Source organism: Lepidothrix coronata, unplaced genomic scaffold (genome assembly GCF_001604755.1).
Source record: "Lepidothrix coronata isolate B3197 unplaced genomic scaffold, Lepidothrix_coronata-1.0 Scaffold124, whole genome shotgun sequence".
NCBI classification, from domain to species: Eukaryota; Metazoa; Chordata; class Aves; order Passeriformes; family Pipridae; genus Lepidothrix; species Lepidothrix coronata.
The window spans coordinates 340,722-363,138 of NW_016690304.1; the positions used below are offsets into that span (position 1 = coordinate 340,722).

A 22,417-nucleotide genomic window follows, 5' to 3' on the forward strand; every position below is an offset into this window, starting at 1 on the left:
GAAAATTTGCATATTTCTGTAGCTCAGAATTAAATTATTTAAAAATATTCCTTCGAATTCAAAAAAAAAAGGTTGTGATAAATTCAATGGACTTGTCTGGAGAGAGACTTTCAGCAATAAGAAAACAAGCTGTTGTATAAAAAGGGTTGAAGTGCTGTCAGTTTTCCCAAGCAAAGCACTTCACCCGGATTTCATGGCCACTTCCTGCTTGGACCTTTCTCTGGGGGTTCCAAAACTGCTGTATTTGATTCCAAGGCAAAAAACCAGCTTGGTAACCCCCCACCTAAAGCCTTGGCATTCCCACATCCCATCCTCTGCCAGCCAGGCACCAGTGATGTGCTGTTTCCCTGCACAAGCTCACAGCAAACACAAATGTCTGGGCAGCATCGAGTTCACCCAAACACCCAGAAATAACCACTCAGGGCATAAAACCAGCCTCTTACATCACTCTCAAGAGTTATCCAAGCCACAAGGAAGCAGGACTTCCACTTCCAACAAAAACAGGTGATAGCTTCATGGGACAAGCCAAGAATTTCTCAAAGAGCTGAATTTATTACGAATCGTATCTTGCAAAGCAAGATATGTGTATCCAGAGTTTTGGAGGAAAATCTGTGGGTTTTTTTTCAAAAGGATGAGGGAAGCAAGCAGTGAAACTTAATAAACCAGATTGAGTGGCCCATGTTTACTTAAATATTGAAGGTGGTTGACACTGTTTTAGATATATAAATATATATATATATATTTACACACACACACAGATATATATATATGTATATACATATATATAGAAATATATATAGAAATATATATATATATATACACACACGCACACACATAGAGTTAGTTTGCTTCCAGGACATCTCCTATAGGTGGGATCTCAAGGTTTTTCCCAACCTTAATGGTTCTATCCTATGATCTGAGGCTCCCTTACACAGCAAGCAGAGCTCTTTTTTTCCTTTGCAAAGGACACAGATCACAGTTGACTTTTTGCCTTCCAGTGGATTTTAATACCAACATTCACTGTCCCAAAAGCTGTAAAAATAAAGGGGAGCAGCAAAACACCACTTGAATCCCACACTGCACATGTTGCTCCTCTCTCATCTGGGGGTTAAAGGTGAAGAGAGGCTTTTCCAATCTCCATCTCTGCTCAGGTCAGACTCTTCCCACCCTGTCCAGCAGCAGGAGGTCTCTGCAGGCAGCTGGAACAGGCAGCAGTTCCAGGAAGAACTTTAATATTAGGGATTGAAGAGGGATGCAGCCTGTGTCTGAGTGAGGCACTGGCACAGATCTCATGGCACTGCTCGTTTTCATTTCCACCAGGCAGAGCAGCTCAAGGTTTCAGAATTCATTGATTCAACCATACAAAAGCACCCACCTTCCTCCTCTCTCCTCTTTCTCCTCCCCCTCTCTCTTCCTTCTCTTCCCCTTGCACTTCTCCTGCCTTTCTGTCCCCAACCCAGCAGAGAATCAGTCACAGAACCACTAAGGTTGGAAAAGACCCCCAAGATCCCCAGGTCCAGCTGTCAACCAGCACCACCCAGTTCACCACTAAACCTTGTCCCCAAGTGCCACATCCACACAGGTTTTGAACACTTCCAGGGGTGGTGACTCCACCACTGCCCTGGCCAGTCTGTTCCAATGCTTTACAACCCTTTCCATGAAGAATTTTTCCCTAATACCCAATTTAAGCCTGCCCTGGTGCAACTTGAGGCCATTTCCTCTCATCTTGTCACCTGCTATCTGGGAGAAGAGGCAAAACTCCCCCCACTTCACTACAAGCTCCTTTCAGGGAGTTGTAGAGAACAACCTCAGAGAGGAGAGAGGAATCCCAACATCTCCAACGTGAATTTGTGTCAAATGTGAAATTAGGGGCAGTTCAAAGGAGAACTTCAGACCTTCCTAAAGGGCCTATTAATCCCATACATGTGAGGAGACCGGAATTGCTCTCCAAGACCCCACTGTCCATAGGATAAAAGCTATTTAAAAGGTTTGACACAGCCATGAGAAGGAAGCACCAAGCTCATAAAATATGTCAGCAATAACCTGACAAGGCTGTTACCTGCTGAGAAAAAGAGCAGCTGGTTCTTTCTTGGAGACAAATAAAAGTAATCCTAGAATATCCTGAGCTGGAAGGGACCCACAAGGATCATCCACTCCAGCTCCTGGCCCTGCACAGACACCCCAACAATCCCACCCTGTCCCTCAGAGCGTTGTCCAAACCCTCCTGGAGCTCTGGCAGCCTTGGGGCTGTGCCCACTGCCCTGGGGAGCCTGGGCAGTGCCAACCACCCTCTGGGGGAAGAACCTTTCCCTGAGATCCAACCTGACCCTGCCCTGGCACAGCTTCCTTGAGAAGCCCACTCAGCAGTATTTCCAGTGTTGCTCAAAAGGGGTTTTGCCCTCCCTTTTACTTCCCAAAATGCTCATTTAATCACTGTCATCCAGATTTCCCCTTGGTCAACTAAGCTCATTCTGGATTTTGCAACAGTGCCTTCAAACAACACAAAATCACTTCCACCGTAATATATTCCAACCTTTTACAACTCAAACTCCAGAAATGGAAGGTTCAGGAGACCGCCTTGGTTTCTTCAGGTCAGCCAAGGAAAAAAAAAAAATCACATCCATGCGCAGATTAAAGGTGTTACAAGAGCAAGAAAGAAGAGCTCAGCCCCAATTCAGAGGCCTCTGATATTTTATTTCACAACCTTGAGAAAAACTCCAGCTTTCCAATCACGATGTGCTATTTTAGAAAGTTATTCTGAGCTCAGCTGACACCCTTGAGTTGAGTCTGCTCCTGAGAGATTTTTAGGACAGAATCTTGACAGATTTATTTTTGATTTTGATGAAATGTCAAGTTACCCACGAGGAGAGCAACACTGCTGCTCCCAGAATAAGCAGCTCCATATGCAACTGGAATACAAGAGAATAAAAACTGGTCCCTGTTTTTCCTTCAATTTGTACCAGAAAAAAAGAAAAAACCCACAAAAAAACCCACAGAAAACCAAACTTAAAAAAAAAACAAAACAAAAAAACCCAAAAAAAGCCCACCAAAAAAACCCAATAAGAAACCACATTAAATAAAAACCATAAAAAAACCAAACCACCTCAAAAACAAACAAAAAAGGCCAAAAAACAAACCCACAAAAAACCCAAAGCCCCACAATAAAATGAAAGGAAAACCCCAAACAAGCAAGCAAAAAAACCCCACAAAAAGAAAAATACCAAGTATAGAAAATGACAATGCTGAGCTGAATTATGAATTGATGAGAGAAGGAAGATCTGTAAAATAAAGACATACAATATGTCTACAAGACTTGGGATTTTCCTGGAAAATATTCTCATGTTGTGACAGCAGAATTTGAAATTTTAAGAGGGGGTAAATGTAAATTAAAAATCCCACTGAATATAAAATATCAGTTATGACATCCAAGCACCTTGAATATGGTTAATAATGACATTATGGTAACCTCAAATAATTATTTACTTTAAGACCTGGTGTTACCACAGTACTTAAAACACTGCATTCATATGAAGCTGAGTGGGGAAATATAAATAAGTAACCAGCCATGGTTGGGATAAAAAGTATTTTTCAATGCTTGTACAAAATTGTTCTTGGTATGGAAATAAAACCTGAATTTTTTGAAGTTTTTTGAAATAAGTACAGGCTAACACAGTCTAAAGCCACCTGTTAGGTGGAACAAACTCTTTATAAAAGTTACACTGGCAGAGAAAGACAGGCCAGGGAAGAAAATATTCAAAGTTGTTGACATGGTTAGGAGGTAACAGAACAAAAAACTAGTGTACAAATAGCAAATCCTTACCCACACTGGTCTGTGATAAACTCCTGACCCAAAATCAGAGCTGAAATTCCAGCAGAACGCTTTGTTTCAGTAAATCAGAATTACAGATCCATAGAATGGATTGGGTTGGAAGGGACCCAAAAACTCATCCAGTCCATCCCCTGCCATGGGCAGGGACACCTCCCACCAGCCCAGGTTGCTCCAAGCCCCGTCCAACCTGGCCTTGGACACTTCCAGGGATCCAGGGGCAGCCACAGCTTCTCTGGGTAACCTGGGCCAGGGCCTCCCCACCCTCACAGCCAGGAATTCCTTCCCACTGTCCCATCTATCCCTGCCCTCTGGCAGTTTGAAGCCATTCCCCCTTGTCCTGTCCCTCCATCCCTTGTCCCCAGTCCCTCTCCAGCTCTCCTGGAGCCCCTTTAAGCCCTGGCAGGGGCTCTCAGGTCTCCCTGGAGCCTTCTCTTCTCCAGGTGAACATCCCCAGCTTTCCCAGTCTGGCTCCAGAGCAGAGGGGCTCCAGCCCTGGAGCATCTCTGTGGCCTCCTCTGGACTTGCTCCAACAGATCAACATCTTTTTTCCCTACTTAAAATACTCAATTTGAATCAGAAAAAAAAAAAGAAAACCTCAAATTTGGACTAGGCTTGCAGGAAGCAGAGCCCTGACACCAGAACTGACCTCTGCACCCCTGATTTCACATGAAACAGGGACTGTGGTGGTGCCACACCACAAACAGTCACCAGCTTGGAGTGTTCTCTCACCACGAACAGCAAATCTGAAAACAACTTTGAGGCCAACACTGTCAGGGCTTCGAGTCACTGTAAGAGCAGAGAGTGCAAACTTCAACAGAAATCATTAAGTGCACATTAATTCAGCAGACATGTAAACAAATATTTGCCACTTAATATACATGTCAAAAACAATGGCTCCTGAGAAACTGCCGTGGCTGGATGAATACCACAGCATTTAAAAAGTGATTAAATACCCATTTGTATGGGTTCTGTTAATTTACACAATCACCCAGAACTCCTTCAAGCATCAGAAGTGACATTTTGGTGAGTGGTGCTGCTCTTTGTCTATTACAATTGTGATAAATCTTTATAACTATGTTATTTTTAAAAGTGCACGCAACTGAATTGCTTAAACACAGGAGAAATTATAGTGGACAGTTTTATTATAAGGCTCATCTATATTATTACTGATCTGATGAACTCAAAGACTGTGGACACAAAATAGGGAGTCTCTGAAGTGTAGGTGTTTACTCTAGAGAACTGGTGCCATAATAAATCAGAAATGTCAGTAGAAACAGGGGAAAAAGCCTCCTACAGAAGCCAAAAAGGAGATGGATTTGCTTTACAGTCTGACAGCCTTCCCGGCTGGGTTAAAGCTACAGTTCATTAAACTGTGTGTCCCAAATGGTTTATTTTTGCTTATTTTGCCTAAAAAATTATGTTGAACTGCCAAGAGAATAAAAACAAACTTCTAAGCTCTTATTTAAACACAAGAACAGATACACAAAAAAACCACCCAAATTCTGGTTTTCCTCAATGCCATTCAACACCACAGTCACTTCATCTGGTCTCCTCTGAATTCATATCCATGATTTCCACTGAATATCTCAAGGGTGTTTACTTAGGACCTCTAGCAAGGTCCTGAGCCATCTCACTGAGGGTGCACATCTGGAGCACATCTGCTGCAAAGCTGCACTGCTGGAAAACACCCTCATGTCGGGTTTAACCAGGATAATAAACCACAATTGCAGCTCAGGGATCACCTCAGCTAGTTCAGGGCACCCTGGAAGGCTGAATATCAGCCCACAGACTCCCTCCTGAGCCCATCCCACAGCACCTCCTTATAACCACGGGAAAAGCCAGGGAAGGAAGCCTTTACCTCTGAGTTAAGCCCACGTAAGCCAGCTCTGGCTTTAGTTCAGCAGCAAGCATGAATAACTCTGTTTACTGAAGGCAAATATCTGTTTAAATGCTTTCCTGAGGAAGAATTCAAGCATAAGCAAATATTTGGCTGATCTGGTACTACACTGAATAATTTACAGTGCAAACAGAACCCTCTCTCGAGTTTTGGATCTTCCAGAAAGCAGAACACTACTACAGGTTTTATTTCACTAACACTTCTTGGGCACTTAACATGTAGCTCAGCCTATGGATTCCTGGATTCACTCAATCCTCCTGTATTAAAGAGCTCTCACACAGCAGGATTGGCACAGTTGATTTGGATTTTGCTATTCTCCTCTCTCTGGGTAAAACCTTTCAGCAGTGTGAAGAATTTTAAGACCAAGTTTCAAGATCAAACATGCTCACACTTGATTCCCTTTTCACAGCTGCTGGATCTATTCCACCATAAACAAACACATTAAAAAAAAAGTAACGTTGATGCTGCATTTCTGTCTCTTGTCCTTGTGTTAGCAGGGTCTTGAGTTTTTAGCCTTACTTGGAGACAGCATTTTTAGAAAGCAAAGACACAAGAACTGAAGAAAAAATTATGACAATTTACACGAAGAGCTGAAGAAAAATGTTCACCTGCCACTTGAAATTCCTCCTTATGTTCTCTCTATCTACCTTGAAATAATTCACACATAATTCCTGCTTGCCCATATTCTTCTGAGGGCTGCTGGCTTTAATTATTTCTTCGCCCCACTCTTTAAACGTATTATTTTCTGTGCCCTTCTTGCAGAAATGATCCTGCAAGAGTCGATGAGATGCCACTGCCAGAGCCAGGCACCGCAAAGCCAAAGTGAAGCACCAGTAACAGGGTGTAATCCCAGTAACTTGCCCCTGCATTAGTAACAAGTCATTCAAAACTTCAGTGAAAACACCACAGCTGGCCCTGGACCTAAATGTGAATGATGCACTTTAAAACTTAATTTAACTTTTTAATGCATTTTCTGTATTTTTAACAAGTAACCCAGCTATTAGATGGGTTCACACGATCACAATCACTTGGCCATGGCTGGGAAAACAGGGCAGCCAATTCATTCCTGCCTACAAATACCATTTTTTAATGCATTATGAAAAGATTCCGACTCCCAACCCCCCCTGCACGGACTTAGGCTATAAAACATCATCTTCACAGAAGCTTTTGAGTGCTTAATCCAAAGCAATTGGTAAGTTTGGGCTGTGACACTGTTCATTTGAAACTCCTGCTTTGCAGATGGTGGCTCCAGAAAGAGGAGAGAGGAAAGACACCCTAAACCCCTGAGAGCAGTGCCAGCAGGACTCCATTTGAAAAGTGACATTAACTGCCTAACATAAAAAGATTAAAAGAAATACAATCTCTATTAGCCAGGAGTAGTGAAATTAATTCTTTGATAACCTTTGTCTTCACAACATATGCACCCAGAGCTAAAGTTACACGCTGAAGTGTTAATAATGAAAATATACTTTGATATCAAAGTACGAAGATGGGTTTCACTGGCTTTACTGCAAGACGAGTATTGGATACTATCCCAAAAACCTCTCTGTTTCTGCCTTGCCAGAGTTGTTTCTCTCCAAGGATTGTTCACTGGGATTACTTAACACAGAGGAGAGAATCAGAGGTGTGAATCTTTCTCTGCCACCGGGAAATATTCTGTCAAGAGTCCCCTCTGAGAGCTCCTTGTAGGAAAACAGCCCCAAGATCTTCACTAACATTTCAACACTGGCTTGTGTTATGACAATGGAAATGACCCAAACTACATTAAGTGAAGTTATTTGACTGAAGAAAATGACATTTTTTTCAAGCAGAATTTATATGCTGCAGCTTCTCTTCTCCGAGACAGTTTTAATTTAAGTTTTGTAAAAATCAACACCCCAAAACTTGTCACAGCAGTCTCCCTTTCTACAAACTGAGTGTTCCTACTTGCCTGCTGGTCACCACACACCAGGAATAGTGTTCAATAGACCCTGGAGGAATGACAGGGCTGTGCATTGGCTCTGTTGGAGCAGTTCAGTGCAATGACATGTCAGAATTAACATGTGTACATACATACACACACGTGACACACCCTGAACAGACATGTTCACAGCTGCTTCTGTGGCAGGGTGAAGGTTGTGGTACTGGAGATTGCTGGGCCCAAAGATTTAAAAATAGTCCTGGCTTTTGAACTTTGGACAGATGACAAATAATAAGGCTGATTAGGCCATACAGTTGTCACACACCTGCAACAGAATTCAGGAGTCCTCTAAAAAGCAAATGTACCTCCTGTTGTTGTACAGATGAAGGCAGGGTCCAGCCTGCCTTCCTCCACACCCCAGGGATACTCCAAATAAATCTCAGTCACCTCTTCTCCCACAGTGCCTACCTGCTGTTAACCCCAGTGGCTCCTCTTACCCTCCAGAGACCAGACTCCACAGCACAGCTCATCCTAAATTAAGCTATTTAACAGGAATTCAGGTTTCTTTTCTAGAAAAGAGCAGTAAATAGCAGGTCTCATCTTGGATCCCAGGTCACCTGGTGCATTCCCAGGTACCACATTCTGCTGCACACTTAAATCAACAGATCATCTGACCCACGAGCCAAGGACAGGAGGAGCCTTCCAGACAAACCACCTCAGATATTCCATGACACACCTGTCATGTTTAGACCTCTCTCATACATCACATCACAGCTTTCTGGGGAAGCCTCCTCGGTCTGGACACCTGGATTTGAGGCTGCTAATCGAGCCACATGCCAGATCTTCATTATTTTAACCATATATCTGCTGTTTATCACCCATATTTTGCCTATGCTACCTAAGCCTGCCCTTCAGGTTCCCTCTGCTCCCATCCCACAGCAACCCAAACCCAAAGAGGTCCTTGTCTTGCCTTCCCCCACCTCCTGCACTGTCAGGTGCTAGTTCTGCACATCAAACAGACTTGTCATCATCACTCCTAAACAGCTTATTCCAAACCTCACACCCCCCTCTGCTCTCCAAGCTTTTCCATATCTCACATCATGTCTATCAGGCCTCAAGCACTCTTTCATTCCTCTGCTCCATCACCTTTCTTCCTGGTATTTTGCAGGGATCTTATCCTTAAAAATGCCTCTTATCCCTCCCTTAACAGGCAATGAGAACATAATTAGACATGATTACTTGTTTTGATTATACTTGGATTGCTTTCCGAGTTTGTTGGCCATGAGGGAAAGGAGACAGTTAATTATTTCCTTGTGTTTTGGTATATTTAAAAGGCTTCAAAAGTCTGCAATCACTTCCTTCTTTACATTGCCCAGAGAAGCTGTGGCTGCCCCTGGATCCCTGGAAGTGTCCAAGGCCAGGTTGGATGGGGCTTGGAGCAACCTGGGCTGGTGGGAGGTGTCCCTGCCCATGGCAGGGGGTGGACAGAGATGGTGGTTAAAGTCCCTGCCAACTCAGCCCATCCTATGATTCCACGATCCACTCATCTCCATCCAACCATTCTACCCTCCAAACCTCCTCATGACTCCAACTGCCCTTCAGCCCTCTGCCAACCATGGATATCCATCTCCTGAGCCCCCATTTCTCCAGATAACCTCACACCTCAGTACTGCCTCAGCAATCCCCAATACTCAGCATTTGATTTCCTAGATTTCCTGGATTTTGGCTATTTCTGCTTTCCTTAAAACACAGAGCCCACAGCGCTCTCACCCGCCCAGGTTTCCCTGGCTATTCCAAGACCCTTGGCCTCCACATCTCTCAAGCAAATCCTTCTCTCTTCCAACATTCCAGACTCTGAGAAGTGCTTATGCACAGTGATGAATGGAGGGATTCATCCTGCATTTCTCAGCCCCTTTGTTCAGCTGCATCTGCCGGTGATTCACACGTTGCAGAGCTGGGGGGGGGGGGGTGTGCCCACAGATTGGGACATTTGGATGTGCACAGGGCACTCATCCAGGGACAGCTGGCAACAGGGAGCCTCCCAAAGCTGCTGCTGCTGGATTTAAATACACATATGTGGGGGTTTTAATCTGCTCGAGTATTTCTTTATTTTTTAAGTCAATTATCCAGGCAAACCAGCAAAGAAATGGCTTCCCTCTTCTGAGGGACAGAAGAGAAATTATCTTAAAATTCATTGTGGAGGCATAAGAAATCATGGCAGAGATTACTCTGGGAGATGTGCAAGGGCAGGGATTTTCAGATGGTTCCTGGTTGCCATAGAGAATTGTTTCCAGACCACAGGTAGGCTGACACATGCCAGGGATTACTACCATAGAATCCCAGAATGGTTTGGGTTGGAAGGGACCTCAAAGTTCATCCAGTTCCACCTCCTGCCATGGGCAGGGACACCTCCCACTAGCCCAGGTTGCTCCAAGCCCCGTCCAACCTGGCCTTGGACACTTCCAGGGATCCAGGGGCAGCCACAGCTTCTCTGGGCAACCTGGGCCAGGGCCTCCCCACCCTCCCAGGGAAAAATTCCTTCCCAATATCCCATCTAACCCTGCCCTCTGGCAGTGGGAAGCTATTCCCCCTTGTCCTGGCACTCCAGGCACTTGGAAATAGTCTCTTCCCATCTTTCATGTTGCCTCCTTCAGGTCCTGGAAGGCCACAATGAGATCTCCCCAAAGCTTCTCCTCTCCAGGCTGAACAATGTGGGAAGTGATGCAAACTGAGGACCCCACTGCTGCACTTTAAAGACATTTGCTGGAGTCATTTTGTGTAAATGTAGAACATACCTTGGAACAGTTAAAGCAGTTTTGTTGAACACGAGAAATCTAATTGTTTATTTAGATACTTAACTCATGGGTACCATATCGAGGATTATTTCCCAAAGAAGTTCAGCCCAAATGGGTTTACAAATATTTAACTATTAAGATAGCCAAGAAAAAATAAGATCCCTAAAGGAAATCCAAGAGTACCACCAAAGCTAGAGCTTTCACAGCTTCTGCTTTAACAGCACAGCAATAGCTCATCAGTCAGAGGAATGTTTAAAAACAAGGCTGTATTATTCTCAAATTTCAAAAGATGTCAAACTAAAGAAGACTGTTTCACCAATTTCCTGTAACATCTCGTTAAAAAAACAAACAAACAAACAAAAAACCACAACTAACCTTGGTTTTTGACAGTCTTTAAATTAACAGCACCCTTATACCCACACAAGGTCACAAGCCCCACCAGTTTTGTCTCTGACTGAGGCCAGATGGGGGAGAATGGGCAGAAGTAAACAAGGAAATGCACTCAGAGATGCAGATATCACTCAATATAAGGACAGCTCATACACAGCAACAGGACCTGATAATGTTCTCTCCCTCCTCAGTTCACTTCCATCTTCCTACTTGATATTTTCACTGTTATTGAGCGGGAACTGACACTCATACTTCAATGAATTCCATAAAAACTGCTGTTCATAAGTCACTAAGTTAAATAAAGTTGAATAGAGTCTGGAAACCATCAGCACAACTTGGACACTCACTGACCTCCCCAAGGCACATGGATGAGGCAACACAGACCTGCCAGGGTATGACCACAAGTTCAGTCATGGGATCTGAACCTCCAAGTTTATGACAGTTATGAAGCTCCAGAGGGACTTATCACAAGGGCCTGGAATGGCAGGACAAGGGGGAATGGCTTCCCACTGCCAGAGGGCAGGGTTAGATGGGATAGTGAGAAAGGAATTCTCCCCTGTGAGGGTGGGGAGGCCCTGGCCCAGGTTGCCCAGAGAAGCTGTGGCTGCCCCTGGATCCCTGCAAGTGTCCAAGGCCAGGTTGGACGGGGCTTGGAGCAGCCTGGGCTAGTGGGAGGTGTCCCTGCCCATGGCAGGGGATGGAATGGGAGGAGCTTTAAGGTCCCTTCCAACCCAAACCATTCTCATTCTATGATAATAAACCAAGCTTCAGAAACTAGGGGGGAAGATGCCTCTTTTCCTTGGACCCAAAGCTCAGCAGCAGAGGCTCCACATGAAAACCTGTCGACCCTCAGAATCACACAAGGAGAAGGACTTGTACGCAAGTCACTCAGGGGGAAGGAAAATACAGAAGACAAAGCTCATGACAGGCAGCTGGGCAATGGTTTCCCTTTTTCATGGATGAGTGACCAATGCCAATCTATCTTGGAAGCTGCTCTGATGACAACACTGAAGTAATTTTACCACCTTGGAATCACAGGGGTGAACCTGAAAGGCACCACTGGGTCTGTTAACGTTGCCAAACAGTTGATGCTCAGAACTGGGGATACCAAGCACAGATTCTTACTCACTGCTGAAGTTGGGACAGTAAGGTAAGGAGAATGGACTCAAAAGTCATGATTATTTGTACAGGAGAGAGACTGGAGTTCTGGACACGGTCCTGAGACAGTTCTTTTGGAGAAAGGGGAAGATACATTCATGTAGTTTGCATCAGACAGATGAACTGCAGGTAAGTAGTGCCAAGTGAGGTGATCTGGTCCCTCCTGGGGCCTTGTTCCCCCTTGCACAGTGCCCTGGGGCTGTCAGGATGAGGAGGTACAAAAAACGCCTTGGTAGCAAGAACATAAGAATAGAATTACAGGAAACATTCATTCTAAAGACAAAATTAGAAGACAGTCTTCATTTAGTGTCAGAAGAGAGATACCTTTCAACTCGGGCATGTATTTGATGCGATTGGCATCAGTCCAACCTCACCCCTCAATTTTGGGGGCTTTTGCCCTAGAATGGTTTTTAAATGTGTAAAGAGAGGCCTGGCTCTGGGATGGTTTTGAAGGAGAGCACCCATGGTGGATGAGGTTGGCTGTCCAAGACGAAAGGCTGAACTGCAGGAAACTCAATTTTAACCCAATTCAGTTGTAAACAGGAGAGAAAACTACGAGCCTACAGCCCAGATGAGGAGGCCCACGTGGTTTACTGAGGGCTGAGGGAGGTGTAGGTGGCGGTGCTGGAGTCAGGGACGCAGTGTGGAATGGAGAGGTGCCAGGTGACTGTCTGCCAACCGCAGAGCTCAGCTGTGGGGACAAACAGAGGGTTCTCAGCAGCTCCATGAGGATTTAAGTGCATTTAGTACCTGGGCAATAGCTTGGGAAATGAAGCTCCATTTGGATGAAAAGACACGTTGGGACAAATGAGATATTCATGTATGTAAAGAGGGATGGGGAATTTGTCAGCTTTTCAGCTGTTTTCCCCTCAGAGGGAGAGGCCCAGGGAGCTGCTGCAGTGCGATGGTACTGAGTAAAGTAAACAAAGTGCTTGAGAGCATTAAGAGAGATAGAAAGAGGGCCTAAATTATGACATTATAAAGGACAATAAAAAAACCCTGGAGCATTAAACACTGGGTTTTTGGACATCATTTCACAAAGAGACACCAGAGAAGGACAAAGACTCAGGAAGGACGGCTCAGCTGTGACGACATTGTAGGACCTAACCCTCCTTTCTCAAACAGAACAAGAATCCCCCAAAAAACAACCCCCACCTCTCAGAAATCATACAATGCTTAGGCTTTGAAGTCCCTTCCAACCCAATCTCATTCCACCCCCTGCCATGGACAGGGACACCTTCCACTAGCCCAGGTTGCTCCAAGCCCCGTCCAACCTGGCCTTGGACACTTCCAGGGATCCAGGGGCAGCCACAGCTTCTCTGGGCAACCTGTGCCAGGGCCTCCCCACCCTCACAGGGAAGGATTTCTTCCCAATATCCCATCTAACCCTGCCCTCTGGCAGTTTAAAAAAAAAACAAACCAAAACAAACCAGAAAGAAGCCCAAGGATTATTTACTGCAAGGAGACATTAAAGAGACATTAGAGATATCATCTGAAATCTTGATGACCAATGCTGCTGTAGTAACACACTTTTCCCTTGCCACCAATAATATTTCTGTACTAGAGGAACACGGACAGAAATAAAAGAATACACACAAAGAAATCTTTTTCACACAAACTAAACATTCAGGCTCGTTCAGGAAGTCATAATGACAGAGAGAAAACCAACTCTCCTCCCAGTTGCTACCTTTACAAACAATTACATCCTTAATTATTCAAGTTAAGACAAGGATATTCTGTGCTTCAGGGCTTTTGCAAACTGCCTGCAGGAGCCAGGAGGGAATACCCAGGTAGTGCTGTATACACCTCACCTCAGGTACAGGGGTCAGGGGCACATTTCCTTTCTCCAAACTACTGCAGGAAATCAGAGCAATAGATGCTGAACGTAACAGATTAGTGGTTTAATTCAGTTGCTAATTTATATGTTTGATTTTCCCCCCCAGATGTGTGTTGTAAATTTAGGAAAGCCTATGAAGCCCTTAAATGAAGTGTTAGTTTCCTCACACTTCTCTACACTTGTTCCAAGCTAAACAAACTGCCCGGAGTAAGGAATTTTCTTCACCTTATGCAAATTTTACTCTAAAAGCATCACTTTGGCCCTCAGCACACAGGGAAGGTACCATCCCTTAGCATAAGGCAGTCAGATTTTTTGGAAGCTTTGGCTTAAACGCAACTGTTTCAAAAACATCCTGACTCAGTCCACTGTAAGTGATAACACATCCCCCACAGGCTTTCCCATACCTCTTTCTCCCTCACAATTTTTATTCTACAAAAGAAACATTTAGTGACCCGTTACCTGACCAATCTCTTCAGGTTCTTCTAAAGAAAAAAAATACAGTTTTCCTATTTGAATCTCTTAGTGTGATGCTGCAAGGCTGGAGGGGCACTGGGCTTCCAGGCTAAGAGATGAAGAGTTAAAACAGACTAAATGAAACACAGCAGAGCAAGCAAAAAGAAATAATCCACACTTCCACACAGTTTTCCAGCAGCAAGACTGTTTTCTCTTTTGAAATGCTAATTCAATCCTAAGTAGCTTCCCAGTGGCTAATTCCCAGTGCCCAGAGATTTTGTGGCTGCCTCATCTCTGGAAGTCCAGGTTGGAGGGACTTGGAGCAACCTGAGCTAGTGGAAGGTGTCCCTGCCCATGGCAGGGGGGGTAGAACAAATGACCTTTAGGGTCTTTTCTAACCCAAACCATTTTGGGATTATATGAAATTATACATGTGTTTTTACAGTGCCTGCTGATGCCAGTAATCCAGTACCTCAAGGTGCTGAAATCAGGATTCATCTCACGTTTCTGCAGAAAAAGCAGCACCTACTGAACTCCTAAGCTTGCACAACTCCATTCTCACACAACAATGAGAAATTAGAGAGGTCCCAGGCAGCAGCACTGCCTTGAAGGCACAACCCACCCTTACCCAGCTCCCCAGGCAGCATTTCTGCTACTTCGTGCAGTAGATGCCTCCAACTCCATAGAGACCACATCATTTTCTCCCCAAAATTGGTAGTGGAGTAAGAAAATGGTATTTTAGAGGTCCTTTAGTGCCAGGGCTCATTTGTTGAGGAACTGTGTTTTGTTCTGAGCTCACTGTGCTGGCACCGCTGAGGGACCGCGAGGGCTGAGCCCAGTTCTGGGCCCTCAACAGGAGAGACCCGGAGGGGCTGGAGCGTGTGCAGGGAAGGGAACAGAGCTGGGAAGGGGCTGGAGCAGCAGGAGCAGCTGAGGGAGCTGGGGGGGCTCAGCCTGGAGAAAAGGAGGCTCAGGGGGGACCTTCTGGCTCTGCAAGTCCCTGACAGGAGGGGGGAGCTGGGGGGGGTCGGGCTCTGCTCCCAGGGAACAAGGGACAGGAGGAGAGGGAACGGCCTCCAGCTGTGCCAGGGGAGGCTCAGGTTGGCCAGGAGGAGGAATTTGTTGCTGGAAAGGGTGGTCAGGCCTTGGCAGGGGCTGCCCAGGGAGGTTTGGAGTGCCCATCCCTGGAGGTGTCCCAGGAAGGCCTGGCCGTGGCACTCAGTGCTCTGGGCTGGGGGACAAGGTGGGCATCGGGCACAGGGGGGGACTCGGTGACTTTGGAGGTGTTTTCCAACCTCAGTGATTCTGTGCTATGTTACTGCAGTGACATCAAGGTTTTCCTGGAGCTACCTCCTAATTCCCACAACTGATGTGGGGCATCCTCCTCAAGGAAGAAAAATCTCCTTCAAGACAAAGCATCACAGTAACAATAAGGTGTTTTGCCTTGGAGGGAAGCCCCCAAAATCAAGGCAAAATCTGTATAGAGACCTTTGGGAGATTATCCAAACTAGGATCCAGAGAGGAACACTGCCACTTGTCCTGAGGACACTCAGTCTGAGGTGGCACAACAAAGTTAGAGAACATCACAGTAATGACATAAATGCTACCCCAAATTTGAAGTTTAAGTTATCAGTGCTTTCTCATAATTTGCACCTTGAATGCATTAGATGGTTTTAAACTTGCTGAGAGCAGATTTTTTGAAAGAAACACCTTCAGTAATGTAAGCGGATCGATGGGGTTAAACAACTTCCACACCCTATGCCAGGGTTTTGTTTTTTTGCCACTCCCCTTTGAAAGGTAGAGGGGGAAAGAAATAAATCAAAATAAGGATGAAAGCAATAGTGCTTTGAACTTACCACTGAAAAAAGGTTGTGGAGACCCAGCTTTGGCTAAACCTCCGAGTCCACTTATACTGGACACCTCAGCTGGGAAGGCAGAAACTCTTCAAAATACCTCTTGATGAGGACATTTACACCCTGAACAGCTTATACCTGCTGTTAACAAGGTGGCCGTAAATCACTTTAGCACAGGCAACCTCAGTCATGGCTAAAATATGTCATTCTTTTACTGAAATTAATCTCAAGACATCTCTATAGAGGGTTTTCTCTACTCTTGCAGTTTGTTTTCAAAGTTCTGTTGAATTTCTCCTCAAATCTTTTATGCATGAGCCACTTACCCGACGCTTTAATCATCATTTATACCTTCCTCAGAACAAATACAGACAGGCAAAAATGCAAATACACATATTTAGGTATCACTTAGGGTGCAATCATAAATACTACATGTAGCTGCACACACATTCGATGCAGGCAGATTGCAGAAGCTGGTTCTGCAGATGTCCCCACAGGAAAACCTTGGCAGACTGGGAAGTTATGGAAGTGGATGTTGGCTTTCTGGCCCAGAGTCCTCTTGCAGGATCTTTTAGGATAAAATCCTATTCATGCCCTTCAACATAAATCTCATTTTTGAACAGGGTAAGGCCTTTACCCAACTGAGAGACAACGTAGCACTGCAGTTTTTACTACATTTGAATATGAACTATTCAGCACAAGACATCAGAATTCTTCTACTATTATAGGTGGTAGAAGAGTAATGGTCATTCCAAACCCCACCATTTTATAATGGGAAAACATAGAGAATCCATCTGTGCCACACAGCTGCTCTTTGGAACTGCACTCTGCTTTCAGTGTCCTTGTAATTGCTTAAAATATAATCTGTGATTGAACTGATTTTTAAAATACACATTTAGAGACTTGGGGTTTTTAGTCGCAGGTTCCCTCTCAAACTTTTCATCATGAAGAACAGACTAACCAGTTTGAAAAATGTTACCCAAAAACATTAACTACTACTAGAATAAAAGGTTTTCAGAACTATTCTGCTAATGAGATTTTAGTTTGCTCCAAACTGGAAGTTTGACAAGATACAGAATTTTCAAATTCATAAGGAACATAGAATGACCCAGTAGACTGCTCTATGTCTTAATGCCTGCTCTGGATTTCAACTCAAATTAACAATTATCCTTTAAATTCTTGAAAGGAAGAATCAGTGCGAAGAAAAAAAAAAATCAAATTACAAAAAGTAATCATCATATTTTGGGTTGAGAACTTACATTCTTTAAGGGAATTACAGACTCATAGAATGGGTTGGGTTGGGTTGGAAGGGACCTTAAAGATCATCTTGTTCCAACCCCAGCCATGGGCAGGGACACCAAGTTTTCAGTCCCTTCCAATTCAGAATTAGGCCCAGGTAAGCAATGACCAGTATCACTCTACAAGAACGTTTATGGGGTAGAAAATTCAGAGAATTAACTTGCTTAATACAATCAAGGGGGTTCAAGAGCACTGAAGTTTCCCAGCACGGTTTGCTGAACAGCTCGCATCTTACCTCATCATTTTTCACCAACCCCCCCCAAATCCAGCTGTAATCCATTAATATTCATTTCTCCCTTGCCTTTCTGTTCCCTCAAGCTGAACCCCACAGAAATGGGGCTTTGCTAAAGGATTCTTTTTCCTCTTTGAGGATCACTGGCACAGAAGGCCTCTGACTCCAATCCAATTACCCAAAGCCATGGAGACCTGCCACTGCACTAACCAGACAGTCCAAGGGAGGTCACTGGATCGATAGGAAAAGTAGGAATCAGAGCCCAGAAAATCATTGTTAAGGTGAAGGAAACAGCAGGGCAGAGAAGCCCAGGAAGCTGGGTTTGTCCCTGGAGTGAAGGTGCAGCAGATTGAAGGGGACAGGCTCCACCCCAACCCAACGATCAGCTGACAGCATATTTAGGATATAAACGGACAATGTCCTCTAAATAGATGGGATCTTTAATACCTTGGAAGGTACTGTTTGCAGGCTGTGCCATGCAATAAACTGATTTAGCAAAATGTCAGGTTGGAGGGAGGAGGCAAGAAACAGGAGGTGAATTCCTCCCAAAAGAACATAAACTCTGTGACTGCACTGAAAAAGGCAGTTGAAGGATTTACTGATCTGCTGGAGTACTTAATGAAATTATTCTCATGAGCATAGCCTTTATGAGCTGGATCATTACTATCCCTCCCCCAATAACTCACTCCTTTCTCATTATGCAAAAAAACTTCACATAAATACCTTCACACTTATCATTTCTATCACTTGTGTAACTGGAAGGCTGCTGTTTAAAAATCATCTTACACTTCCACTTACCCTTATTCCATGGCATAGTTCAGCATAAAATTTCTAAAATCCAATTCTGAGCGTCCCAAAACACAGGGTAATTTTGCTTTGTGGCAGGACATCAAGTCCATTCCTATTTCATATGAAAGTTTTGTGGAAAGTTAATTAAACGTCCAATCTGACCATACATTTGGTATTATATAGTAAATGCAGCTCGCTATTTAAAAACCATAACAAGTGGCTGAATTGCAAAACACAACAAGAAGGTGGCATCTCTGAAAAACAATTCAGACTTTTCCATTCTGTGTTCTCCTTCCCTCCTCCCACATACACTGAGAGGGGAAATACTCAACACGAGACAGTCAAACTGAATTCAGTAAAGGAACAGAGGCAGACAACTACCATTTCATTTTTGGAGGAGCTCACACACACCACTATCAATCCTACAACTGGACAAGCAGCAATCTCCTTTTTCCTACATAAGAGAAGAAGTTTCCATCCTAGCTATATAAACATTAACACCAAAAAAAGAAGCCTCTTCAGAGTTCAAGTAGTATGAAATAATTCTTCCACCCTTACAAAGACAAAAAGTTTTCAGTCTGGACAAACCCATGGCTGATCAGCCCCAGCTGCTTTACCTCCTAAGAAATCAGAGAGAAAATCACTAAACACAAAGTGAAAAAACCCAAAACAGTAGGAACTGCTTTTGTGTGATGATGCTTCAGAGCTTGCATTGGAGAGATGGGAACTCTCTGTCCTTGTCCCCCTTTCCCTTCAGACATGATTACACACCTCCATCACATCCTTGTTCTGTCATTCCTCTTCCAGGCTGAGTCCTGCCTCACTTAGTTATTCTTCACAGAGGAATTATTTGTATGTCTGAAATTAGATCTGTGTGGAATCGTCCCTCCATTTCGTGAAATCTTTACAACGGGGGAAAACGCGAGACTAATTCCAAGGGATAATGAACAACATGTTTTTCTCCCTCCTATGTTTCAGCGGAGAAACTGAAAAGTCTTTTCATAAAATCCAAATGCTTAAGAAAAAGAGAAACTATCAACACATCACCACCACTGCTTCAGGACAGGGGAAAAGGCAAATCCCAGGCACCATCCCAGGTGCTAGATGTCAGAGCCAGGACCAAACTCATATCCTACACCTCTGTGAACACTGGGCCTCTCAGTAGAGGGGAAAACCAAACAAACCCCCCAAAGCACAAACCAAGGTCCTCGAGTTCTTCCCCATCAGTGGAACACTCCCAGTTTAGTTTTGTCTCAGCTGTGTGGTCTTTGCTGCTTCACTGCTCTGTCAAACTAAGCAAGAAAGAAACAACGCACCTCATCTTAAAAAAACTCTCCTTGGCTACGGAAAAAGCAGCACTATTTTTGGCAGGTTGTAGCTTTTCTGGGATCACACAAATGTGATGTTACTAGGCCCATCTGCCCCCTGCCCCAGCCCTGGTCAAACACCAGCTCCCTTCTCTTGCCTGCCCCCTTTCTCTTCCATTAACTCACCTGTCTGACCTTTCCCTGGAAAATCAGTCCTCCATTTACTCCAATTTTCCAGCAGTATCCCAGCTTTCAGAGAAGGGAAAGAATACTCATCTTCTAATCTGCCCTCCAGGAGAAGTCATTAATTGTAATAGAAATGCTGAGGACAATCCAACTACGACACGTTATGTCGGTGTCCAATAGTTTCAAGGGCTAAATCTCTGTGTCAGGATTATACATCACCAGACTGCAATGACAAAGAAGATTTTTTGAGTAGAAAGAGAGTTTTAAGTCATCTTCTAACAGTGAAAGGCCATCAGGATATTCCTCAACAGAAATCAATAATTTGTCTTTCTACAGAGGAGTCATTTTGACACCTGTGTTCCCAGACCAGAGCAGGAACCCTTTGACACTCCACTTATAAGAAGCACTTAGTCAGGGCTGCATGCAAATGTTACTGAGCCTGGCTGGTAGAAAACAAACCACGGAAAAAACCAGGCAGAGAGCATAAAAAAAAAAAAAAAAAAAAAAAAAAAAAGGTGAAACAAAACAGTGTGTCAGATCTGCACATGGATCTGCAGAAGCAGCTGCTGACTGTAAGTCATTTGTGTGCCAACCTGATGGCAGGGGGTTAAGACACCTTCAGAACCACTCTGCAGCTCAGCTCTGCCCTCACTGGTACTCCTCAGATCAGAGTTCTGACCAAAACCTGCCTTGAGGGAACAATATACAAAAATAGAGTGACCACAGCCTTCCTCTTCTTCAAAAATCATCTGCTTTAACAAGGGATGACGAAGGCAAAAGCCATGCAGAAGGTTGGATGGGAGAGTTACACTCATGGGAGGCAGAGAGGTATATTTTTATATAGTGGGGAGCAAAAAAAGGTACTTTTAAAAATCAGCATTTAATAAAAGCAGAACAACTCCACTTCATGAACCCAATTCAAAGTTCTGCTGCACAGACATATGGCACATAATAAAATGGTTAGAAATTGGTTAGAGCTGCTGAAATACCACTGAACAAATGAGATTATTTTCTAACAATACTCGGCTACTGAGAACAGTTCCTGCCTTTGTATACCAATTACTGGTAATTACTGTAAGGCCACCACACTTCCTAAGGTAACACCAGAAGGTAACTTATAACTCCAGTAAATGAAATGCCTGTTACATCAACAGCAAGAAGCATTAGTGTTTGTTACAAACTTGGTTTTAATTCAATAGGTAACAGCCAACAAAACGGTGTGATTGATACTGTTAGTTAATAAATTAATAAAAAACTGAGAACAATCGAATAATATTTAATAAAAGAAAGATTATTTAATTCTTATGGATGAGCAAAGCAGTGGAAGGAAGATGTTTCTCCTTGATTAGAGAGCTCTACAAAGGTGATGTATCACAGCATTAGTGGTGCCTTTGTTCCCTATTTCCTGCTGGGCAGATGAACATTCAACTGCCAGACAGGCAGAGACCTGGGAGCTTGAAGAGCATAGACATCCCAAATGCCACAGGATAATGGAATGGTTTGGGTTGGATGGGACCTGACAGATCATCCACTTCCACCCTGCCACGGGCAGGGACACCTCCCACTAGCCCAGGTTGCTCCAAGCCCCGTCCAACCTGGCCTTTGACATTTCCAGGGATCCAGGGGCAGCCACAGCTTCTCTGGGCAACCTGGGCCAGGGCCTCCCCACCCTCACAGTTCCACACTACTGAAAGTTTCCTGCACAGGCTCAAGTGAATATCTCCACCTTGGCAGAAGTTTTAGATGTGTGAAGCAAATCAAGAAATCCTTCCACAAAGTGTTATACACAGTTCAAAAATGGACAGTATAAAGAAGAAACAAAAGCTCCAACACTCAGAATTCCGTGTGTGTCCAATTCACAGCAAGTTCTTCTGTTGAAATGAATACCAGAAAATAGAACAAAAAAACCACCTCAGAAGTTTTTAGTCACAGATTCACTGAGGTTGGAAAAGCTCTCCCAGCCCATCAAGTCCACCCTGTGATCAATCCCTCCCTTGTCCCCCAGCCCAGAGCACTGAGTGCCACGGTCAGGCCTTCCTTGGACACCTCCAGGGATGGGGACTCCAAACCTCCCTGGGCAGCCCCTGCCAATCCCTGACTACCCTTTCTGTGAAATTCTTCCTGAACATTTTAACCAAGATAATTAAAAAAAGTTTTATTTCAGAGGCACCTTGCCCAGGTTTGCCCCTGATGGATTTCCAGCACCACAGACAGAACTTGTAACTTGGGACAGCCCACGAGGTGAGAAACCTCCTCTCTCTGAAAACACACTGGAAGTTCAGACCTTGTGTTTGTTACTAACCAGCTTTCAGGGGAACAGGGACACCAGAAACACCTTCTAATTTAAGTAAATCAAAAAGCAAATGGTCCAGCCATGCACATTTTTATGAAGAGCACATGTGAAATAGGCGCTGCCTCAGGCTCTTGACAGCATGGCCAAGCGGTCGGTGTGACAGACCTTTTAGGTACACAGTAAATAAAACTGTCAGAACAAG

General features: G+C 44.3%; 1 protein-coding gene and 1 long non-coding RNA gene across 11 annotated transcripts in view; one reads left to right on the forward strand and one right to left on the reverse strand.

Moving 5' to 3' along the window:
• PCDH15 (protocadherin related 15) overlaps window positions 1–22,417 on the reverse strand; it is a 688,108-nt gene that overhangs the window by 284,999 nt on the left and 380,692 nt on the right. Inside the window, exon 1 of one of the 10 annotated variants that reach the window (XM_017826142.1) lies at window positions 14,882–15,141. The exons of the other annotated variants lie outside the window; for them this stretch is intronic. The gene's annotated coding sequence lies outside the window, so the exon portion shown is untranslated. Of the gene's footprint in view, window positions 1–14,881; window positions 15,142–22,417 lie in introns of those variants that run through there. 10 annotated transcript variants of the gene reach the window in all.
• LOC108502805 lies at window positions 10,138–21,885 on the forward strand. Its single transcript, XR_001876633.1, has 3 exons — window positions 10,138–10,337; window positions 13,217–13,221; window positions 21,875–21,885. It is a non-coding gene; the product is annotated as an uncharacterized LOC108502805 (long non-coding RNA).